This window comes from Delphinapterus leucas, chromosome 4, assembly GCF_059928025.1.
Source record: "Delphinapterus leucas isolate spDelLeu-1000000601 "Yukka" chromosome 4, BTC_Dleu_Yukka2, whole genome shotgun sequence".
Lineage (NCBI taxonomy): Eukaryota > Metazoa > Chordata > Mammalia > Artiodactyla > Monodontidae > Delphinapterus > Delphinapterus leucas.
In genome coordinates, this window is record NC_143132.1 from 135,776,990 (window position 1) to 135,783,330 (window position 6,341).

General features: G+C 40.7%; 1 non-coding gene across 1 annotated transcript; it reads left to right on the forward strand.

Annotated features, from left to right (window-relative positions):
• Positions 1-774: 774 nt before the first annotated feature.
• On the forward strand, positions 775-881 carry LOC115802711 (U6 spliceosomal RNA). The gene has a single exon (XR_004023236.2). It is a non-coding gene; the product is annotated as a U6 spliceosomal RNA (small nuclear RNA).
• Positions 882-6,341: the final 5,460 nt, after the last annotated feature.

The following is a 6,341-nucleotide window of genomic DNA, read 5'->3' on the forward strand; positions in this document are numbered from 1 at the left end:
ATAATTACTAAATGATGTCAAACTATAAATAAATTCTACAAAGAAGTCAAACATTCATATAGTAGTAAAACAATAAAATAGGTAATAATAAATATAGTACATATTAATAAAACAATAAGTAATTTTAAAGCAATCTTCTCAGTGTCATCTATACGCATACGTGATTACTAGATAAACAGAAAGGCAAAGTGACAAAAACTGGACATGAAAGGATATTTCCATTTTACAATAAACTTATAAAGTAGCTGATAATTTACAAAGCAGCCTCACATACATTTCATACATAAATTTAGCTCCTATGATGAAGACATTATCATACTATTTTATAGGTGAAAAAACAGACTCAAAAGGGAGTTAATAAGTAACAAGATCACATATGAAAGAATAAATCTCACTGGGAAAGTAAATATATAGTAAAGGTAATAATTACTTATAAAGCTAGTGTAAAGGTTAAAAGAAAAGTAGTAAATGTAACTATGTTTACAATAATTAGTTACGGGATACACAAAATAAACAGATGTAAAAATATGACATCAAAAACATAAAACATGTAGGGGGACAGTAAGTAAAAATGTTGATTTTAAAGTGGGAACACACTTAAGTTGTTATCAACTTAAAACAGAGTGTAAGTTATTATATGTAAGCCTCACAGTAACCACAAAGCAAAAACCTACAGTAAATACAAAAAAGACAAAGAGAAATAAATATAAATGTAATCACTAAACAAAGTCAAACAACAAATGAACAGAGCAAGAAAAGACAAAAGGAACAGATGTGGTCACTTCAGTAGCACATATACTAAAATTGGAACAATACAGAGAAGATTAGCATGGTCCCTGCACAAGGATGACATGCAAATTCGTGAAGTGTTCAATATTTTTAACAAAGAGAAGGTTTAAAGAACAGAGATGAACAATACAATAACTGGAATGAAAAATATGAAAAATACACTAGATGGAATCAATAGCAAAATAACTAAGGCAGAAGAATGAATAAGTGAGCTGGAAGACAGAATGGTGAAAATCACTGCCACAGAACAGAAGAAAAGAATGAAAAGAAATGAAGACAGTCTCAGAGACCTCTGGGACAAAATTAAACACACGAACATTCGCATTATAGGGGTCCCAGAAGGAGAAGAGAGAGCGAAAGGGACTGAGAAAATATTTGAAGAGATTATAGCTAAAAACTTCCCTAACATGAGAAAGGAAACATTCAATCAAGTCCAGGAAGCACAGAGAGTCCCATAAAAGAAAAACCCAAGGAGGAACATGCTGAGACACACATTAATAAAACTGATAAAAATTAAAGGCCAGGGGGGACCTTGAAGATGGAGGAAGAGTAAGACGCGGAGATCACCTTCCTCCCCACAGATACACCAGAAATACATCTACACGTGGAACAACTCCTACAGAACACCTACTGAAGGCTGGCAGAAGACCTCAGACCTCCCAAAAGGCAAGAAACTCCCCACGTACCTGGGTAGGGCAAAAGAAAAAAAGAAAAAACAGAGACAAAAGAATAGGGAGGGCACCTGCACCAGTGGGAGGGAGCTGTGAAGGAGGAAAAGTTTCCACACACTAGAAAGCCCCTTTGCGGGCGGAGACTGCGGGAGGCGGGTGGGGGGAGCTTTGGGGCCGCGGAGGAGTGCACAGCAACGGGTGCGGAGGGCAAAGCGGGGAGATTCCCGCACAGAGGATCGGTGCCGACCGGCACTCACCAGCCCGAGAGGCTTGTCTGCTCACCCGCCGGGGCGGGCGGGGCTGCGAGCTGAGGCTCGGGTTTCGGTTTCAGACGGAGCGCAGGGAGAGGACTGGGTTGGCGGCTTGAACATAGCCTGAAGGGGTTAGTGCACCACGGCTAGCCGAGAGGGAGTCCGGAGAAAAGTCTGCACCTACTGAAGAGGCAAGAGACTTTTTCTTCCCTCTTTGCTTCCTGGTGCGCGAGGAGAGGGGTTTAAGAGCAATGCTTAAAGGAACTCCAGAGACGGGCGCGAGCCGCGGCTAAAAGCACAGACCCCAGAGACGGGCGCGAGACGCTAAGGCTGCTGCTGCCACCACCAAGGGGCCTGTGTGCGAGCAGAGGTCACTCTCCACACCCCTCTTCCGCGGAGCCTGTGCAGCCCGCCACTGCCAGGTTCCCGGGATTCAGGGACAACTTCCCCGGGAGAACGCACAGCCGGCCTCAGGCTGGTGCAACGTCACGCCGGCCTCTGCCGCCGCAGGCCCGCCCCGCATGCAGTGACCCTCCCTCCCCACCCCCCCCCCGGCCGAGTGCGCCAGAGCCCCCGAATCAGCGGCTCCTTTAACCCTGTCCTGTCTGAGCAAAAAAAAAAAACGCCCTCCAGCGACCTACACGCAGAGGCAGGGCCAAATCCAAAGCTGAGCCCCTGTGAGCTGTTAGAACAAAGAAGAGAAAGGGAAATCTCTCCCAGCAGCCTCAGAAGCAGCGGATTAAAGCTCCACAATCAACTTGATATACCCTGCATCTGTGGAATACCTGAATAGACAAGGAATGATCCCAAATTGAGGAAGTGGACTTTAGGAGCAAGATCTATGATTTTTTTCCCTTTTCCTCTTTTTGTGAATGTGTATGTGTATGCTTCTGTGTGAGATCTTGTCTGTATAGTCTTGCTTCCACCATTTGTCCTAGGGTTCTATCCGTCCGTGGTTTTTTTAAAAAATTTTTTTCTTAATAATTAATTTTAATAACTTTATTATACTTTACCTTCGTTCTTTCCTTCTTTCTTTCCTTCCTTCCTTCCCTCCTTTAGACAACGAATCACCCAAAATTGAGGAGGTGGTCTCCGAGAGCAAGATTTATGATTTTTTCCCCCTTTACCTCTTTTTGTGAGGGTGTATGTGTATGCTTCTGTGAAAGATTTTGTCTGCATAGCTTTGCTTCCAACATTTGTCCTAAGGATCTATCCATCCCTTTTTTTTTTCTAAATAAGTATTTTTTAATTCAATAACTTTATTATACTTTATTTTATTTTTACTGTATCTTCTTTCTTTCTGTCTTTTTTCCTTCTTTCCCTCCTTCCTTCCTTCCTCCCTCCCTCCCTCCTTTCTTTCCTTCTTGCATTCTTTCCTTCTTTCTTTCTTTCTTTCTTTCTTCCTTCCTTCCTTCCCTCCTTTCCTTTTTCTTCTTTCTTCCTTCCTTCCTTCCTTCCCTCCTTTCCTTTTTCCTTCCTCATACTTCTACTAATTCTCTCTACTTTTTCTCCCTTTTATTCTGAGCCATGTGGATGAAAGGCTCTTGGTGCTCCAGCCAGGAGTCAGGGCTCTGCCTCTGAGGTAGGAGAGCCAACTTCAGGACACTGGTCAACAAGAAACCTCCCAGCTCCACATAATATCAAACGGCGAAAATCTCCCAGAGACCTCCATCTTAACACCAGCACCCAGCTTCACTCAACGACCAGCAAGCCACAGTGCTGGACAACCTATGCCAAACAACTAGCAAAACAGGAACACAACACAACCCATTAGCAGAGAGGCTGCCTAAAATCATAATAAGGCCACAGACACCCCAAAACACACCACCAGACGTGAACCTGCCAACTAGAGAGACAAGATCCAGCCTCATCCACCACAACACAGGCACTAGTCCCCTCCACCAGGAAGCCTACACAACCCACTGAACCAACCTTAGCCACTGAAGACAGACATCAAAAACAGCGGGAACTACGAACCTGCAGCCTGCAAAAAGAAGACCCCAAACACAGTAAGATAAGCAAAATGAGAAGACAGAAAAACACACAGCAGATGAAGGAGCAAGATAAAAATGCACCAGACCTAACAAATGAAGAGGAAATAGGCAGTCTACCTGAAAAAGTATTCAGAATAATGATAGTAAGGATGATCCAAAATCTTGGAAATAGAATGGACAAAATGCAAGAAACAGTTAACAAGGACCTAGAACAAATAAAGATGAAACAAGCAACGATGAACAACACAATAAATGAAATTAAAAGTACTCTAGATGGGATCAATAGCAGAATAACTGAGGCAGAAGAACGGAGAAGTGACCTGGAAGATAAAATAGTGGAAATAACTACTGCAGAGCAGAATAAAGAAAAAAGAATGAAAAGAACTGAGGACAGTCTCAGAGACCTCTGGGACAACATTAAACGCACCAACATTCGAATTATAGGGGTTCCAGAAGAAGAAGAGAAAAAGAAAGGGACTGAGAAAATATTTGAAGAGATTATAGTTGAAAACTTCCCTAATATGGGAAAGGAAATAGTTAATCAAGTCCAGGAAGCACAGAGAGTCCCATACAGGATAAATCCAAGGAGAAATATGCCAGGACACATATTAATCAAACTGTCAAAAATTAAATACAAAGAAAGCATATTAAAAGCAGCAAGGGAAAAACAACAAATAACACACAAGGGAATCCCCATAAGGCTAACAGCTGATCTCTCAGCAGAAACCCTAAAGCCAGAAGGGAGTGGCAGGACATACTGAAAGTGATGGAGAAAAACCTGCAACCAAGACTACTCTACCCAGCAAGGATCTCATTCAGATTTGATGGAGAAATTAAAACCTTTACAGACAAGCAAAAGCTGAGAGAGTTCAGCACCACCAAACCAGCTTTACAACAAATGCTAAAGGAACTTCTCTAGACAAGAAACACAAGAGAAGGAAAAGACCTATAATAATGAACGCAAAACAATTTAGAAAATGGGAATAGGAACATACATATCGATAATTACCTTAAATGTAAATGCACTAAATGCTCCCACCAAAAGACACAGACTGACTGACTGAATACAAAAACAAGACCCTTACATATGCTGTCTACAAGAGACCCACTTCAGACCTAGAGACACATACAGACTGAAAGTACGGGGATGGAAAAAGATATTCCATGCAAATGGAAACCAAAAGAAAGCTGGAGTAGCAATTCTCATATCAGACAAAATAGACTTTAAAATAAGGACTATTAAAAGAGACAGAGAAGGACACTACATAATGATCAAGGGACCAATCCAAGAAGAAGATATAACAATTGTAAATATGTATGCACCCAACATAGGAGCACCTCAATACATAAGGCAAATACTAACAGCCATAAAAGGGGAAATCGACAGTAACACATTCATAGTAGGGGACTTTAACACCCCACTTCAACCCATGGACAGATCATCCAAAATGAAAATAAATAAGGAAACACAAGCTTTAAATGATACATTAAACAAGATGGACTTAATTGATATTTATAGGACACTCCATCCAAAAACAACAGAATACACATTTTTCTCAAGTGCTCATGGAACATTCTCCAGGATAGATCATATCCTGGGTCACAAATCAAGCCTTGGTAAATTTAAGAAAATTGAAATTGTATCAAGTATCTTTTCTGACCACAACGCCATGAGACTAGATATCAATTACAGGAAAAGATCTGTAAGAAATACAAACACATGGAGGCTAAACAATACACTACTTAATAATGAAGTGATCACTGAAGAAATCAAAGAGGAAATAAAAAAATGCCTAGAAACAAATGACAATGGAGACACAACGACCCAAAACCTATGGGATGCAGCAAAAGCAGTTCTAAGGGGGAACTTTATAGCAATACAAGGCCACCTTAAGAAACAGGAAACATCTCGAATAAACAACCTAACCTTGCACCTCAAGCAATTAGAGAAAGAACAAAAAAAACCCCAAAGCTAGCAGAAGGAAAGGAATCATAAAAATCAGATCAGAAATAAATGAAAAAGAAATGAAGGAAACAATAGCAAAGATCAATAAAACTAAAAGCTGGTTCTTTGAGAAGATAAACAAAATAGATAAACCACTAGCCAGACTCATCAAGAAAAAAAGGGAGAAGACTCAAATCAATAGAATTAGAAATGAAAAAGGAGAAGTAACAACAGACACTGCAGAAATAAAAAAGATCATGAGAGATTACTATAAGCAACTCTATGCCAATAAAATGGACAATCTGGAAGAAATGGACAAATGCTTAGAAATGCACAACCTGCCAAGACTGAATCAGGAAGAAATAGAAAATATGAACAGACCAATCACAAGCACTGAAATTGAAACAGTGATTAAAAATCTTCCAACAAACAAAAGCCCAGGACCAGACGGCTTCACAAGCGAATTCTATCAAATGTTTAGAGAAGAGCTAACACCTGTCCTTCTCAAACTCTTCCAAAACATAGCAGAGGGAGGAACACTCCCAAATTCCTTCTACGAGGCCACCATCACCTTGATCCCAAAACCAGACAAGGATGTCACAAAGAAAGAAAAGTACAGGCCAATATCACTGATGAACATAGATGCAAAAATCCTCAACAAAATACTAACAAACAGAATCCAACAGCACAT